Raw genomic sequence first — 19,084 nt, forward strand, 5'->3', positions numbered from 1 at the left:
TTGGGCCCCATTATAGTAAATGCATTTTTAGAGGATGAGCTTTCTGTCTTTCGGATCCCCTTGTGGACCTGGACAACAAAGAGATGAACGCTAGTGTGAACCTAGCATCAGAGAAGGATTTCATGGTACCTATTTGGTAATTTTGTTTTTTGAAGGTTACGGCACTTTCACTTTGTCAGTATTTCTAACCTAAAGTTACTTGGTCCATAACATGGAAAAAGTACAAATCATTCCATTATTATTTTTCTCCGCAGGTTCCACTTCTGCCTTTGAATTACAAATGCTGATCCAGAATATTGATCAAATATTCACTGTGTGGAAGTCAAAGTTCGGCCAATGCCCTATGCTGTGAAAAGGCTGCATTTTGGCCAAAGTGGCAGCAAAAGACACTGCACTTAGCAGTACCTGCGAATTCCGTTCACACATCCACAGAAAAAAATACATAGTGGAAATACTGCAATTTGAAAAACACTCAGTACTTCAAATATAACTACGGAAATGTATAATAGGGGCAGAAAGGCCGCAAAGGAAAACTCTATGGACTTACATTTGCTTTATCTCTGTGATTTTTAAATCATCAAAAGGCCATGTATGGAGAGGGCTTCAGACAAATCATGGGAATGGTAGACGTTGCTGCCACTTGACTAGGTTGTCACTAAAAGTATAATGAAAAAAATATAATAATTTACATGCAGTACTATGAGAAACAAAACATTCCAAAGAGTTTGGTTTCTGAGGCATCTTGTTCAAATATGAGCTGTGGTTAAAAGGATTGTCTGAGAGATATTGAAAACTTCTCGCAAAGATCTGACTGCTGAAAGTAAAATGCTTAAAGCAGCCAATCTATTACTCTTCAAAGATATATATATATATATATATAAATATATATACAGTCCTATGAAAAAGTTTGGGCACCCCTATTAATCTTAATCATTTTTAGTTCTAAATATTTTGGTATTTGCAACAGCCATTTCAGTTTGATATATCTAATAACTGATGGACACAGTAATATTTCAGGATTGAAATGAGGTTTATTGTACTAACAGAAAATGCGCAATATGCATTAAACCAAAATTTGACTGGTGCAAAAGTATGGGCACCTCAACAGAAAAGTGACATTAATATTTAGTAGATCCTCCTTTTGCAAAGATAACAGCCTCTAGTCGCTTCCTGTAGCTTTTAATCAGTTCCTGGATCCTGGATAAAGGTATTTTGGACAAACAATTCAAGTTCAGTTAAGTTTGATGGTCGCCGAGCATGGACAGCCCGCTTCAAATCATCCCACAGATGTTCAATGATATTCAGGTCTGGGGACTGGGATGGCCATTCCAGAACATTGTAATTGTTCCTCTGCATGAATGCCTGAGGATTTGGAGCGGTGTTTTGGATCATTGTCTTGCTGAAATATCCATCCCCGGCGTAACTTCAACTTCGTCACTGATTCTTGAACATTATTCTCAAGAATCTGCTGATACTGAGTGGAATCCATGCGACCCTCAACTTTAACAAGATTCCCGATGCCGGCATTGGCCACACAGCCCCAAAGCATGATGGAACCTCCACCAAATTTTACAGTGGGTAGCATGTGTTTTTCTTGGAATGCTGTTTCTTTTTGGACGCCATGCATAATGCCTTTTTTTATAACCAAACAACTCAATTTTTGTTTCCAAAATGAAGCTGCCTTGTCCAAATGTGCTTTTTCATACCTCAGGCAACTCTATTTGTGGCGTACATGCAGAAACGGCTTCTTTCTCATCACTCTCCCATACAGCTTCTATTTGTGCAAAGTGCGCTGTATAGTTGACCGATGCACAGTGACACCATCTGCAGCAAGATGATGCTGCAGCTCTTTGGAGGTGGTCTGTGGATTGTCCTTGACTGTTCTCACCATTCTTCTTCTCTGCCTTTCTGATATTTTTCTTGGCCTGCCACTTCTGGGCTTAACAAGAACTGTCCCTGTGGTCTTCCATTTCCTTACTATGTTCCTCACAGTGGAAACTGACAGGTTAAATCTCTGAGACAACGTTTTGTATCCTTCCGCTGAACAACTATGTTGAACAATCTTTGTTTTCAGATCATTTGAGAGTTGTTTTGAGTAGCCCATGATGCCACTCTTCAGAGGAGATTCAAATAGTAGAACAACTTGCAATTGGCCACCTTAAATACCTTTTCTCATGATTGGATACACCTGGCTATGAAGTTCAAAGCTCACTGAGGTTACAAAACCAATTTTGTGCTTCAGTAAGTCAGTAAAAAGTAGTTAGGAGTATTCAAATCAATAAAATGATAAGGGTGCCCATACTTTTGCACCGGTCAAATTTTGGTTTAATGCATATTGCGCATTTTCTGTTAGTACAATAAACCTCATTTCAATCCTGAAATATTACTGTGTCCATCAGTTATTAGATATATCAAACTGAAATGGCTGTTGCAAACACCAAAATATTTAGAACTAAAAATGATTAAGATTAATAGGGGTGCTCAAACTTTTTCATAGGACTGTATATATATATATATATATATAGATATATATAGATATATATATATATATATATGCATACAGTGGCGTAAATACCGGGGTAGCCGGGTCTAGCGGCTGCCACAGGGCCCAGGACATTAGGGGCCCAGCAACAGCCGCTACTGCCGTGTTTTTTTTTTTTTTAATAGGCCGTTACCAGCCCTACCTACTTACTATTGATCCTAGCAGGGGCCGGGATCGGTAAGTGACGCCGCGGGCCCCATAAGCACTATTATACTCGGGGGTCTTTTCGGACCCCCGAGTATAACGATCGGAGGCCCGGCAGAGGTAAGGGAACTTAAAAAACTGTATTACTTACCTCTCTGCGATCCGGGCCTACTCGTGTGACGTCACATGACCAAGGTCCTGCGTCCATATGCGTCGCGACGCAGGCCCCCGTCACATGACGTCCTGGAAGATGGCTGACAGCGGCGGAGAATGGTAAGCTGGGAGATAGGTAAGTAACAGTAGTTTTTTATGTTTGTATCCCTCTGGGTCTCCGATAATTATTATACTCTGGGGTTTTAAAAGACCCTAGAGTATAATACTTGTTCATGGGTGACCACTATGGGGAATAATACTGAGTGTAGGGGCCACTATGGGGATAACACTATGTGCAGGGGCCACTATGGGGAATAATACTGTGTACTGGGGCCACCATGGGGAATAATACTGTGTGCAGGGGCCACTATGGGGAATAATACTGTGTGCAGGGGCCACTATGGGGCATAATACTGTGTGCAGGGGCCACTATGAGGCATAATACCATGTGCAGGGGCATCTGTGGGGCATTATAGTGTGCGAAGAAATGCGCCGAGGGGGGTGGTAGGGATCAGTTGGTCGATGGAGACTGGGATGGAGACTGGAGGCAGCTCCATTTCAGACAGGGGACTCCATGGATTCTTAAACTGAACACCCACTACTCTAACTGTCTTATCATAAAAGTGTTTTTATGGATCCGTGAATGCAGATGACATGCAGACATGTTTTTTTTGCATATCGCGGATCATATATATCTAGATAGATAGAGATATAGATAGCTACATGATAGTAGGGGTGCATCTTCCATGGAATAAACTGTGGGGCAGCATTATTTTTTAATCGCCCACTCTTTATTGTATTATCATTGTAATAGATAGTGACCAATAATTTACTCACTTAGCCACGCTCCTGTCCAGACCAGCCTCCACCACCTCATCTTAGCTGTGCTGCAGTTATATCATGACACTGAAGAATGTCAGGCCGCTATGTCAGTGTCCTGGTGTTTTTTTAGCATTGGTTACAGAACTCCCTGGAGGTGACAGCAATGGCCAGACTGGACAGGAGCGTGGCTAGGTGAATAAATTATTGGCCACTACCTATAGCAATAATTCAGTAGGTAGCAGCCTAACATATACTGTGTGTGTGTGTGTGGGGGGGGGGGGGGGGCATAGGAGAGGGATCATATACTGTGTTGGGGGAAAAAAAGGGGGTCATATACTATTGGGAGGCCACAAAAAGGGAGTTCATATACTGTGGGGGCCAGATAAGGAGATATTCTTTATCTGCAAATAGGGGCCCCATCATGCAACCAAAGATAGCTGGGTTGGGGATTTTTTTTGGGGGGAGCGCCTTTCTATAGTTCACCTCAGACAGCAGAGAGGCTAGATGATCCATCGATTAGATAGATAGATAGATAGATAGATAGATAGATAGATAGATAGATAGATAGATAGATAGAATAAGACAGTGAGAGGGCATGTATGTGGTAATGTCCATGCATACAGGAGCAACCTTCACTAAAGCAGTTGCTCCAGAGCTCTTCTCCACCATGAGGGTTGTCTAAGGGCAGGAGGTGCCGGACACTCACATTCCCTCTGTGTGAGGAGTCCCTGAGCCGGAGGAGGGAGCAGCCGCCTGGGAGTCGTCACACTGCCTGCCGGGCGGTGCCAGAGACCGAGAGACAGGAGAGGGCGGAGCGGCGGGAGCGCACACATCCACACAGGCTGGGGACCGAGCGCAGGCATAATGGACTCGGAACATTGCTGCTAGCCCGGGCACCACGTTACTCTGCCCCGGAGCCCACAGGCTTTCCTTCCTGGACAAGACACTCCGTAGTTTCCTGTGAAGGGCCCTGTCAGGATACTAGTGCATGCCAGCCACCGAGCAGGTAAGGGAGGGCACTGCCCACTGACTGGCACGGCAGGGAATGCCATATCATGGCAGGGGAGGCTGGCTTGAATTTGTGGTGCTTTCTATGAATGGCCCCTCCAGTGACAGAGCAGCCAGCATGATGCCCAAGAGCACAGCAGAGCCCCGGAGGGGAGTGAAGGGTTACGGGAGGATACAGCAGGCTCTGTATCATGTCTCCAGCTCTGTCATTATGTGCAGTGGATGTGGACCAGGAGCCTGAGCAGATGTGTTACCAGGAGGGGCTGTCTGTCTCATGGGTATATAGCAGGCACCTGGCAGGGCAGCACGGATACATGTACCTGTATATTACCATGGAAAGGATGAAATGGGGCAATATGTAGCAAATGTATCATTTCTAATAAGAATCCATACTAAATATACCAGAAATGATTGGCAGAGCACTTGAGAGGATGGGTGTTATGTGTTATGGAAGCATTGTGAGCATTGTATACACCTTACATTAACCCATTATGGGTTTGTGTGACCTCAGGTCACATGGCTGCAGTCTGGGTAAGGCTTATACCTGTAGGAGAATAACATGTCCTTGGGAGACCATGACTTACTATGGGCACATAGCCAGATACCATCCTAGAAAAGATTTACTATTGATAATTCAATTTATAATAATGTTACGTTAGTTAACCCTTCAACTACAATTAGACCACGACCTGCCATACAAAAGCGTTCTCAGTAAAGCTGACCATGGATGGATGATCATTGTTATCATTCTGAGTAAATAAAGGAACCCAGAGGATGTCTGCCATGTTTCTAGCTTCACAATCCCTGAAATGCTATTGCCAAGGGGAAATGTGGGCAGTCCCTCGTGCCACTGAAATTGTAGTTTTATATGGTGCTCATTGAAGTGTATGGATGACCATGTAATACATGGATTCGCTACATTCTTTCTCGGTTAATAAAGGAGCCTTTATATGACATATATATAAGCTTCAATAAGGTATGTGGACTGCAGTTATCTGGCTATGACATCCCATTTAATACAAAAGATTTTACTAACACTTCTTATTACATGTTCTGGACCGAATATTGTTCTCAGTTGTCAGTGATGTCTTTGTACCAGACAAATAAATGTGTAGCCAATGAAATGATACAATAATATATGAATGGCTTTTACACAGGGAAGATCATGTGCATGCTGCCAGATATTTTTGTATAAATGCCCTTTTCCAATGAAAAAAACCCCCATTAGAACCCAGCCTGGATCAGTTGGGATCTTCCCAGTAAGGATCTGCAGTTTCTTTACAGAATTTAGCAATGTTGCCAAACAGCTGCTGCCTTGTGCTTCACAGTCACAAATCCCAGAGGTGTGTTTTTGACAGCCAGATATATTTGGCGGTTCCATAATAAGGCACGGGGTGGAGGGAAGTAAGGAAGATGATTTAATTCACAGGAGTCACATAGATTTATTTATGAATGTTTTATTGTCCTCTGCACCAATAGTTTTTCTTTTATTTGTGTGTTACTGTGTATATAAACAGTAGAGTAAGCAATAATGGAATTGTGTAGTAGCTACAAGGCTGTATTGTTTTATAATAGGTTGGTATGACAGATTGCCAAACATTGATAGCCAGTCTGTAAAAAACTTATTTCACCATGGAGATTAATGATAGGAACTACTAGGCTATAAGACCCCACGTTGTCGAAACTTCATCGTTTTTGGATGGTGCTGAAATGCAGCAAAAAAACCGCTGTGTTTTACAGTACCAGCAAAGTGAATGACGTTCTGGCTCTTTTCATCCACACATTGTGGGAAAAAATGCTGCGTTTTCAAAAACGGATGCATTTTTGAAAAACACAGGATGTCAATTTTAGCTGTAAGAATGCAAACATTTCCCCTGTAGCTTTAAAAAGGGAAGAAAACAGCAGAGAAGAACGCGGCAAAAATGCAATAAAAAATGCTGCGGGAAAAAATGCAATACTTTTTTGCTACATTTTTTTCTGCAGAATTTTTTAGCTGTGTTTCCCTATGTGGAGCACTTGCTTTAGGGCTAAAATACGTTGTGGAAATTCATGCACTTGACACTAAAACAAACCTATGCAGATGAATGGAACTGATATTCAGTTCCTATAGGATCTAGTAACTAGATAGATATACTATATGGACAGAAGTATTAGGATACCTACACATTGGACCTGTAGGAGCTTTTAGGGCCACCCATTCTTAATCCATAGGCATTAATATGACGTTTTCACCACCACTCCCTCCCTTGCAGCTAAAACAGGTTCTTTTCTTGTGTGAATGCTTTGCACAAGATTTTGGAGTGAGTCTGTAGGATTTTTTGTCCATTTATTTAGAAGAGCATTTCAGACATCAGACACTGATATTAAAAGAGAGTCTCTGGCTAAAAATCTGTTTTAGTCCATCCATAAGGTGTTCAGTTAGGTCACACCAAACTCACTGTACCATGCCTTTATGGACCTTTGTGCACTGAGGCACAGTCATGCTGAAACAGAAAAGGGCCTTCCCCAAAATGCTCCCACAAAGGAGAAAGCACACAATTGTCCAAAATGTCTTGGTATGTTGAAGCATTAAGATTTCTCTTCACTGGAACTAGGGGAACAGGCCATCTCCTGAAATTCAACCCCATAGCATAACCCCTTCTGTTAGCACAGTGTAGTCTGGCCAGTAATACTCTCCTGACATTTGCCAAATCCAGATTATGGCCGCATGCTCACGACCGTGTGCACCATCAGTGTTTTTCACAGCTAGCACACTGACCCATTCATTTCTATGGCTCCAAACATACAACCATGTATTTTCATGGTCTAGTGTATGGGGCAGGTCCTATTCCTGTCCATTTGCAACCCGTGCTCACTGACCCCCCTGTCATCCATGTGCCGTTCAATCATGTCCCAGCGGCACGCACACGGTCATGTGCACGTGGTTTGAGAAGCATGATTCGTCTCTCTACAAAACATGTTTCCGTTGTGAAGTTCAGTATCAATGTACTTTACAGCACTACATCCAGGAGTCAGGAGTCAGGAGACCATTCTTTTATTTACTATGCACATGGCGACACCACTCTGGAACTTCATGTCTGAGTTGCTTTGGTTCCCAAACACTTTTCAATAATGGTAGAATATCTAGGAGGGAAGAAACTTCACAAACAGACTTGCAGTGGTGGCATCCTATTACAGTACCACTCTGGAATTCAGTGAGCTCTTTAGAACAAGGCATTCTTCTCCAAACATCTATAAAGGCAGACTGCATGGCTATGGGTGGATTTTATACACCTGTGACAATGAGACTGTATGAAATGTCTGAATTCAGTGAGTAAGGCTAAGACCCCATAAAAACACTGCAGGAAAACCACACCTTACGCCATGTGAGGACCCAGCTTAAGAGGATAACAATACTTTTTTTTCCATATAGTGTATATAGTTCCTTTCTTCATTGTCTGTTACATCCCACAAACATTCTTCTCTTTTTTATCCTTCTGTCCTAGTTGTTTCTAATTCTCAGCCCAGTTGATGTCTTCCCTTTTACGTTACAGAAGCGCAGCTTTTTTGTTGCAGATTTTGCTGCTTTTTTTTATACAAAGCCAAGAGTGGCTACAAAGGGAATGGGAAATGTATAGTAAGTCCTATTTCTACCTTCTACTTAATCCACTCCTGTTTTTGACTCCGAAAAAATGCAGCAAAATCTGCAACAAAATAGACTGTATTTCCGCAGTACCTTAAAGAAGATCTTTCACTTCTGACTTTTCTGTTTAAATAAATACTTGTATTCTCCGTGACCATGACAAAACTATTCTGGAGAACCCTCTCCCATAACTAAATGTTACCATTTCTCTGTTATTCCTCCTAGAACTGTCTGAATAAATGGAATACTAGGTGTTACCAGTTGGGGATGTGTCTCTGCAAAGTAAGATATACTACTGTACTGTATACTACTACAATATGAGACTATGTAAGAACACCCCCCAAATGTTAACACCTACAGTACTTGTCAATTTATTATCAAATATCTAGGAGGAATGGCACATTGCAACGTTCTTAGAGAAGGCTACCCAGAACTGTTTATTTAATGAGGAAATCAAATACTTATTAAAATAGACATGTCAGGAGAGGTGACAGGTGCTTATAAAAGGATGATGACTACATAATATGTATCCTAAGCTGCCACAGAACCTCTTTTTTTAGATAAAAACACGCAGTCACAGGTTGCCTTACATTAGCATTTTGAGACCAGGAAGCTTCATGTCAGCTATTGAATGACATCTGATGACAGTGACTGATTGTCTCCCCCTTCATTATCTTCTTCTTCTTCGCCAGGCGTGAGTCTTCATGCTTTCATATGATCATTACACTCCTTAGCAGCTTCAGCATATAGTTCTGTAAGACTGTAACCATTCACATTTGATTTTGATGAACCAGACTCAGACAAAACAATTTTGTTCTGCTGCAGTTATTTTTCTTTGTGTCATGCAGAAGACAATATGGAGGATTTTCAAAGCAGAGGGATGAAATAGCGTTTTCTGACCATAGAAGTTGTTGGCCTCCTTGGAGCACAATAATTAAGTATTCATGCATCCTGTATCATGAAGATCGGGAGGAGGCTATACGAGATGTACCAGTAATGAATTCAGTCTGGAAAGCCTTCCTTGTTAGGAGGTGCTTAGAATAATGTGCTGTGTTATTATATGACTGTTTCATGCAATACAATGGTGTGATATACACCCAAAAATCTATTTCAAGAGTACACAGTTTTAGCTGCAGGATTGCAAGTGTTTTCCTTATAGATTTAATAGGGGAAGGAAAAAAGTAGAGAAAAACTTGACAATAGACATAGATTTTCCATTTCTTTATCGTATTAGCCATATTATTAAAGGGGCTCTATCAGCAAAATCATGCTGATAGAGCCCCACATATGCGTGAATAGCCTTTAAAAAGGCTATTCAAGCACCGTAAATGTTATATTAAACTACCCCCCAGTTTTAAAATAATACCCTAAGGCCGGGTTCACACGGAGTATTCTGGCTCATCATTTGGTACGTAGATGCCGCTGGAGGCCATATACGCTCCCATTGTTTTCAATGGGAGCCGGTACCGTACACGCAGCGCTATTTTGCGGCCGCCGCAAAATCACGGCTGCAAAATAGCGCCGCCTGTACGGTACCGACTCCCATTGAAAACAATGGGAGCGTATATGGCCCGCAAATCCTCCCGTGGCGCCTACGTACCAAATGACGAGCCAGAATACTCCGTGTGAACCTGGCCTTATAAAAAAGAATGTGATCTACTTACGCATCGTGCACGGTGGGCGGGCATTCAGGGTGTGTCTTCTTCTTCATCCACGCCTCTTCTTCCTCCGATGTCCTCCGGTCCCGACCTCCTCCGGCGCTCACGAACTGACACTGATAAAAAAAAAAATGGCCTGGGCGCCTGCGCAGCAGCCGTAGTAGAAGCCGCATGCTACTGCGCATGCGCCCAGGCCATTTTTTTATATCAGTGTCAGTTCGCGAGCGCCGGAGAAGGACGGGACCCGAGGACATCGGAGGAAGAGGAGGCGTGGATGAAGAAGACGGCGCACCCTGAATGCCCGCCCAACGTACACGATGCGTAAGTAGATCACATTCTTTTTTAGGGTATTATTTTAAAACTGGGGGGTAGTTTAATATAACATTTGCGGTGCCTGAATAGCCTTTTTAAAGCCTTTTTAAAGGCTATTCACGCATATGTGGGGCTCTCAGCATGATTTTGCTGATAGAGCCCCTTTAAGGATAAAATCTCAGGAAGGAGTGTTTATCTGACAGATATCTCATTTATTTGGCCAGCTTTAAGTGTAATTTTTTTTGCCTTAATAACAGTAGATACAATGAGGAAGTATTGAAGGTGTCACGAAAGCCATTATTGTATGACAGAAAATGCTAATAAATGCTGTAACACTTCTCATTTGCAGCTGTGGTGCTGTCTGGGGTTGATCGGCTTTTCACACCAACTTTTTTTTTTGTTTTATTTGATATATTCTATATGTCTCTGGGTCAGCGAAAAATGAATGACACACGCGTCATCTATTTTTTTTTTCACCAACCAATAAGCTTCCATTGATGTGATGCGTCTATGATGCACCAGCATCAGAAAAAACAAACAAACATGCATCTGCAGTTTATTTGCTGACCCATGGTCTGCAAAAAAAACACTGATGTCTTAATAAACCGACTGAAATGAATAGGCATGTATGGTTTCTGCAAAATCTGTACATGAAATGCGGATGTGTGAATGGACTAACTCTATCAGTGGTGAAATAAGTTATAACTAAAAAGAATGCCACCCTTTTTTTTTTTTATAAGGAAAGCCTGAAGAGAATCTTCTTGAAATGTGTCGGCTATGGAGCCTGCGACCTTACGGGACCCTGCTGTTTTTTTACTTTTTAACAGGAGGCCACTATGGAACATTATACTGTGTGGAGGGGCCACTGTGGGAAATAATACTGTGTGCACAATGGGACATTATTTTTATAGGGATTGTCCAGGAATTGGACAAACTCTGGAGGCAAGTGAAGCAGGTAGAGCTCTAATGTCACTAGCACTTACTATATGCAGGCCTGTAAATGGGGCGCTTACTGCATGGGGCAATAAAGATACAGTATACTATGTGGAGGGGCAGTAAAGGAGGCAGCAAACTAAATGGGGACCAATAAGTAGGCAATATAGAGTGTGTGGGGTAAGGTGGGGCTTTATACCATATGGGGCCAGAAAAAAAGATTGTTTTATCACCTGGGGTGAGTAAAGAGAGCTTTATATTGTGTGGGTCCCAGGAAAGATATTAATCCCATCGAGAACCTGTGGTGAGTCCTCAAAAGCTGCTGTTTTCTGTGATTAGGAAAGAATGTTTTGCCATCATTCAGAATTTGGCCCAGGAGCTGATATCCAGCATGCCAGGGTAAATTGCTGAAATCTTGGGAAATAAGGTTCAACCCTGTAAATATTCAGCCCTTGCGTAAACTTGATATATTTTTCATTAAAAGTGTAAAAGCTATGAAATGCTTATAATTGTACTTCACTATACCATAGAAACAGCTGACCTAAAGATCTATAAACAATGAAGCAGCAAGCTTAATGAAAACCAGAATTTGCGCCAGTCTCAAAACTTTTGGCCACCACTGTAAAATGCTAATAGCATAGGCTGAAGCTTGATAGGAAATGTGCATTTATTGGTCTGGGGCCTTCAATGGCAAACATAATTCTTCATTGGAGAGTGTTTGCTCAATGGCAGGAGCCTCTAACATCCTGGGCTCATTTGACACAGAGGAATAGTCAGGCATAATCCCCCTGGCACAGCATGAGCTTCTCTCTGCTGATAAATGCAGGACTGCTTCAAGCCCTTGGTCTTCCTCTCACGGACTATGGAGATATAGTTGAAGGACTGGAGGCAGTAGCAATGTCATGTGGTCTGTGGTCTGACGTCCATCTGTCCACTACTGCAATATTTCTTCAGGTGTGTAGGAGGGACCGTGGGAGAAAGAAGGCACTAATGTGGAAAACATGAACGTGTGAGGAAGGGGACAGGGAGACAAAGTCATAGGACAGGAAGAATAAATTGTCATAAAAGATATTCTGAACTATATCTTGTCATTACATGAGTGCATAAGGCTGCTCTGCATCAGGTAGGAGGGTTGTATAAGGAAGGCAATGTAGGAGAGGAAGAGGTATTTAGAGGGGAGTGTGGCAGCGCCTTAATAAAGTATGATGAACCCCTATGGTATGAGGATACAACAGCAGCAATTGCCTATTCAACTTGTATTACACTCCCTCCCCCCCAACACCACAGATGGATATCAATGAAAATGTGAAACACATGAAATCCGTATACTATACCTTAGAAACATCTGACTAAAAGATCTAAAAAAAACTGAAGCACCAAACTTTGTGAGAACCATTTGTGTTGGTCTCAAAACAATTGGGCAAGACTATACAGTGCTATATTTACATCTAAAGAACTTGTAGAGTCAATAAACCCCTCCAATGTCTCCCAATAATAACCAACATTAAAATCTATCCTCTTATGCTGATAAACATAACCTGAAAATTATTTCTTATAATACAAGAAACTAAAATTAAAATTTTCATGAGAGCTCTTAAAGAGATTGGGCAAAATTGCTACACTGTGTCGTACGGTAGTTTTGTAAAGGTGGGGAAGGGAGTGGTGCACAACTCCAGTGGCTTGTACCAAGTTACAGCATTGGGGGTAAATCTGGGGGGATCCCTCTTCTCCAACACTCATCAACCACACCAACAAGGGTCCTTTGTCCCCTGTCTGACTGGAGAAGCATTTGCACAGGTATACTGTCATTACATTCAGTTCTGTGGAGATAGATACTGCCAGATAGCCAAGCACTATAGGTTTCTCTTCAGTAGCCCCATAAGAATGAATGGAGCAGCAGCATGCCTGTTCAACCATCGCTCCATTCAGTTGGGACAGAGGGCCACAATTATTGTGATCAGTGGGGGTCCCAACAATTGTACCCCCAATGATCAACAACTTCTCCCCTATCTTATGGATAGGTAATATGTTGTAAACTTGCCACAATCTCTTTAAGTTTGTTGAAATAGTAACTTAACTGGGTTATCACACTTCCACAGGATTGGGGATAAGTGTCTTTATTATTTGGGGGTTTATTATCGAAGAGCATGAGAAAGTAGGTCCTTTGTAAGCAGGTCTGTAGTGAGCTGTATGAGCACTGCTGTTCCATTTATCTGTATGGGACTACAGGGTGCTGTATTTAGCTTTCTCTGTTAGTCCCTTAGAAGTGAATGGAGCGATGGTCACACACACTACCATCCCACGTTCACTTTCATTGGTTGGATCACCAGAGACTAGGTATTTAGTTCCTTTTATGTGGATAGGAATAAGTGTATATTTGTGTGAAAACCTCTGAAGGCCAGGGCCCTGCGTGGCATAAACGGACTGTAGCCTTAGGCTAAGGCCCCATGTAGCAGGCCGCAGCGAAAATGCGCTGCAGGAAAAACAGCAGTAGATACACATCATGCTTTTCACTGTGGACTTTCTGCTTGAATTATACCTATGGGGAAACCGCTGGCATTTCTGTAGATGTAATTGACATGCTGAGATTTCCAAAGCCACAACGGAAATCTCAGCATTTCCGCTGCGTGTATTTTTCTGCAATGTTTGGATGCGATTAGAGATGAGCGAACACTAAAATGTTCGAGGTTCGAAATTCGATTCGAACAGCCGCTCACTGTTCGAGTGTTCGAATGGGTTTCGAACCCCATTATAGTCTATGGGGAACATATACTCGTTAAGGGGGAAACCCAAATTCGTGTCTGGAGGGTCACCAAGTCCACTATGACACCCCAGGAAATGATACCAACACCCTGGAATGACACTGGGACAGCAGGGGAAGCATGTCTGGGGGCATAAAAGTCACTTTATTTCATGGAAATCCCTGTCAGTTTGCGATTTTCGCAAGCTAACTTTTCCCCATAGAAATGCATTGGCCAGTGCTGATTGGCCAGAGTACGGAACTCGACCAATCAGCGCTGGCTCTGCTGGAGGAGGCGGAGTCTAAGATCGCTCCACACCAGTCTCCATTCAGGTCCGACCTTAGACTCCGCCTCCTCCGGCAGAGCCAGCGCTGATTGGCCGAAGGCTGGCCAATGCATTCCTATGCGAATGCAGAGACTTAGCAGTGCTGAGTCAGTTTTGCTCAACTACACATCTGATGCACACTCGGCACTGCTACATCAGATGTAGCAATCTGATGTAGCAGAGCCGAGGGTGCACTAGAACCCCTGTGCAAACTCAGTTCACGCTAATAGAATGCATTGGCCAGCGCTGATTGGCCAATGCATTCTATTAGCCCGATGAAGTAGAGCTGAATGTGTGTGCTAAGCACACACATTCAGCTCTACTTCATCGGGCTAATAGAATGCATTGGCCAGCGCTGATTGGCCAGAGTACGGAACTCGACCAATCAGCGCTGGCTCTGCTGGAGGAGGCGGAGTCTAAGATCGCTCCACACCAGTCTCCATTCAGGTCCGACCTTAGACTCCGCCTCCTCCAGCAGAGCCAGCGCTGATTGGCCGAATTCCGTACTCTGGCCAATCAGCACTGGCTAATGCATTGTATTGGCGTGATGAAGCAGTGCTGAATGTGTGTGCTTAGCACACACATTCAGCTCTACTTCATCGGGCTAATAGAATGCATTGGCCAATCAGCGCTGGCCAATGCATTCTATTAGCTTGATGAAGCAGAGTGTGCACAAGGGTTCAAGCGCACCCTCGGCTCTGATGTAGCAGAGCCGAGGGTGCACAAGGGTTCAAGCGCACCCTCGGCTCTGATGTAGCAGAGCCGAGGCTGCACAAGGGTTCAAGTGCAGCCTCGGCTCTGCTACATCAGAGCCGAGGGTGCGCTTGAACCCTTGTGCAGCCTCGGCTCTGCTACATCAGAGCCGAGGGTGCGCTTGAACCCTTGTGCACACTCTGCTTCATCAAGCTAATAGAATGCATTGACCAGCGCTGATTGGCCAATGCATTCTATTAGCCCGATGAAGTAGAGCTGAATGTGTGTGCTAAGCACACACATTCAGCACTGCTTCATCACGCCAATACAATGCATTAGCCAGTGCTGATTGGCCAGAGTACGGAATTCGGCCAATCAGCGCTGGCTCTGCTGGAGGAGGCGGAGTCTAAGGTCGGACCTGAATGGAGACTGGTGTGGAGCGATCTTAGACTCCGCCTCCTCCAGCAGAGCCAGCGCTGATTGGTCGAGTTCCGTACTCTGGCCAATCAGCGCTGGCCAATGCATCCCTATGGGAAAAAGTTTATCTCACAAAAATCACAATTACACACCCGATAGAGCCCCAAAAAGTTATTTTTAATAACATTCCCCCCTAAATAAAGGTTATCCCTAGCTATCCCTGCCTGTACAGCTATCCCTGTCTCATAGTCACAAAGTTCACATTCTCATATGACCCGGATTTGAAATCCACTATTCGTCTAAAATGGAGGTCACCTGATTTCGGCAGCCAATGACTTTTTCCAATTTTTTTCAATGCCCCCGGTGTCGTAGTTCCTGTCCCACCTCCCCTGCACTGTTATTGGTGCAAAAAAGGCGCCAGGGAAGGTGGGAGGGGAATCGAATTTTGGCGCACTTTACCACGCGGTGTTCGATTCGATTCGAACATAGCGAACACCCTGATATCCGATCGAACATGTGTTCGATAGAACACTGTTCGCTCATCTCTAGATGCGATATATATCAGTTGCTGTATTTATAACCCCTTTATAAAAAAATATGCATGCAAATTGCAATAAAAAGGTAAAGTTAATTGGTAAATAGTTTATTTAGTGACCTTTTAGAAGCTTATTCACTGCAGTACCTAACAGCATTCTCCATTCAATTACTTTGCTTTGTACCATAACCCCAATATCGCTAGGTTCATGCTATCATTCGCTTGTTTCTGTCCTAGATTCCACTAAAATTGATTAAGAGAAAAGTCCTGCAAGGAGGCCTTTTATCTAGGATGATTTCAGTAAAAAATCAGTGGAAACCATGCACACCCCATTATAGTCTATGAGGTCCACGTGTAACAGCTTTTTAAGTAGATAGAGTTTCCGTCTTTTGGGACCCGAAGGACGGAAGCCCGAATGTTAGCGTGAACCTAGTGTTACTTGGATGGGTTGAGTTTTCAGCAATATAATATCTCTTTAAGTTCATGTAAACAATTGCATTCACACTGAGTAAACGCTAGCTTATTTTGTAGAGTAAAATTACACTTGTAAATTTTGCTATCCCATTGACTTCAATGATATTTTACAGGCGTATTTTTACAGGTGTATTTTTTACAGGCGTATTTTTTACAGGCGTATTTTTACACTTGTAAAAAAATATCATTGAAGTCAATGGGATAGCAAAATTTACAAGTGTAATTTTACTCTACAAAATAAGCTAGCGTTTACTCAGTGTGATTTTCTTTGATATTTCAATGATTCATTATTTTAATATAGACTGCCCACTACAGAGCACCCGCAAGCATATCCAGACAGCCCCCAACCTCACTGTAGTCGTTTCATCTTGTCTGTATGTAGATTTTTCATCTGTCCCTTGAAGAACAATTAAAGCTACTGGTTAGATAAAAAAGGGGGACTTCTTGTTTCAGGAAAGGGCCTCTTATCTTCATTTGAAGCATGGCAGCTGAGATAAACCTTATGTTAATATCTTTCCTAACCAGGTACCATTAATTGAAAATCATATAGTGGTCTTTCAGCCATTATGGTAAGTAATGGCCATAGATATAGATCTTAGCTATATACACTCGACAGTCTTCTCCGGCTTCCCTTTAACAAGTCTGTTTGGGTTAGTGAAATAGACCAGTTATTTCTTATGCAGGAAGGGAGATAACCTTGACACATCTCAAGTGCAACAAAAGATTAGACATGTAAAACTGTAGCCTGTAGCATCAAGCTAAAGAAGATCCCCGAAATAGCTCCACACCTATCTGTGTTGCACCCCTAGACAAGCAGGAGAAGCAGATATGCCACACCATCTTAAAATGCCAATTCAGCTTAAAATGTCAAATGGAGTTAAAGGCACGGTACCTACATTACAAAAATAGCATAAAACATACAAAACAACACTTTCACACAAATCTATACTGAGGATAGACCATAATAAATGAAGTCCAGACAACCCCTTTAATTAAAGGTTGAAATGAAAGATGTATATTTATTAAGTAAACTTTTCTTTCCTGGCATCCAGACAGAGACAATTGTATCTCCACCTTCTTGTGTTTAGAATGGTCAGCACTTATAGGAGTTACAGTATAGGAGATTTCTGCTTTCTTCCAGAAACCACACTACTCTTGTCCATTCAAGGGTCTGAGCTGCAATACCATTTAATGTATCAAATAGTCCCTAAAATACAGTAAGTGATTCCTTCAGGGTTTTAGTGATCACATATCTGTTGCCACACTGAGCTATACTAGCTGATACATGAGCAGATTGTGATCTGTTACTTGTATTATTCAACAGACGTGTAAAGAAAGAAGCGCACAAATAGGCATTTTAAGCATGCATGCATCGCTGTTCATTGCATTCATAATTTAACAGATATGCAGATATGTTTTGTCAGAGTATTTCCACACGGCTGGCTCCCTCGAGTTTCTGAACTGCCCATCTGAGACTGCGGCATCTGCGTGTAGATTTAGTTTCTCCCTTGACAGCTATTACTCTTTAATGTACCAATTATATTTGCTGGGGCTTATTATGTAAAATAGATATTTTGAATACTCAGTCATGTCTGTTGTGTCTAAGAGAGGGAGACCCTGTAAGTGACAGTGAATAGAAAATTAAAAAATATTCATTACTTAGCAAAAATATTCCGATGAACTCTCAAATAACACTAATAGGGAACAGCTCTTGTCTATATACTGCACTATGTCATATTGATCACAGAGAGGGGGTTCACATACTATAAGCGTGGCACACACATTGGTGAACCCAGACAATCCATGCATTACACAGTTAGCAAGAAACTGGAATTAGGAGCATATAATCTTACATATTCCCTCTGTTTGGCAAGAGATGGCTTCCTCCAGCAATAATGTTAGCTGGCCAGTAATTCCTATAGAAGATACTAAAACCGTAAGACCATATTAAATATAAAGGGTAAACAAGCAGCATTTTTTCAAAAACACACGTTTTTGAAAACTCAGCTTTTTTTTTTTTTTTTTTTGCAGCTTTTTTTCCTGCAATATGTGATTGAGATTAAACAAAATGCATTCACTTTGCTGGTACTGTAAAATGCAGCGTTTTTTTTTTTTTTTTTTTTTTTTTTCTGCTGCATTACCACAAAGTGGGGCCTTAGCTAAAAAGGCTCTTCATTTTTACATGTGGATTACAACTATGTGGATTACAACTTTCATCAGCTAAAGGTTAGGAGCCAGCAAAGGTGTGTTTTTAGAACCATGCTTCATGTGCATGTTTTCCCCAAAATCTGAAACTCAATCCAAATGGAATCATGTACAGAAACCTATCTTGGATAAAAAAACAAAAAACAAAAAACAATTCCCCACAAAAACTACTTTTCACTTTGATGAACCTTTGGGGGGCATTCACACTACTGTTTTTAATGTCCGTTGCTGTCTTCTGTCACAGAGTGACAGCAACGGACATTAAACCGAATGCAAGACTTTATCTTCCATTGCAAAAGTAGACACATAGGACGGAAGATAGATTTACATTGGTATCAATGGGAACGGACACAGAATTAGTTGTGACCATTCTCTGCCACAGTTTAACAATGGAAATTAAATTAATTTTATCCCTGAAGTCACCATAGTATCTCTTCCTGTTCACCCAGTAGTCATAGCAGATCTTTCACACCCCTTCTCCCATATCAAAGTGGTATTCT

General features: G+C 42.2%; 1 protein-coding gene across 1 annotated transcript in view; it reads left to right on the forward strand.

Moving 5' to 3' along the window:
• The first annotated feature begins 4,509 nt into the window (after positions 1–4,509).
• The window catches only part of RAI2 (retinoic acid induced 2), a 48,149-nt gene continuing 33,574 nt past the window's right edge, over positions 4,510–19,084 (forward strand). Inside the window, exon 1 of the mRNA XM_075264829.1 lies at positions 4,510–4,667. The gene's annotated coding sequence lies outside the window, so the exon portion shown is untranslated. The remainder of the gene's footprint in view (positions 4,668–19,084) is intronic.

This window comes from Leptodactylus fuscus, chromosome 2 (genome assembly GCF_031893055.1).
Source record: "Leptodactylus fuscus isolate aLepFus1 chromosome 2, aLepFus1.hap2, whole genome shotgun sequence".
Classification (NCBI taxonomy): Eukaryota; Metazoa; Chordata; class Amphibia; order Anura; family Leptodactylidae; genus Leptodactylus; species Leptodactylus fuscus.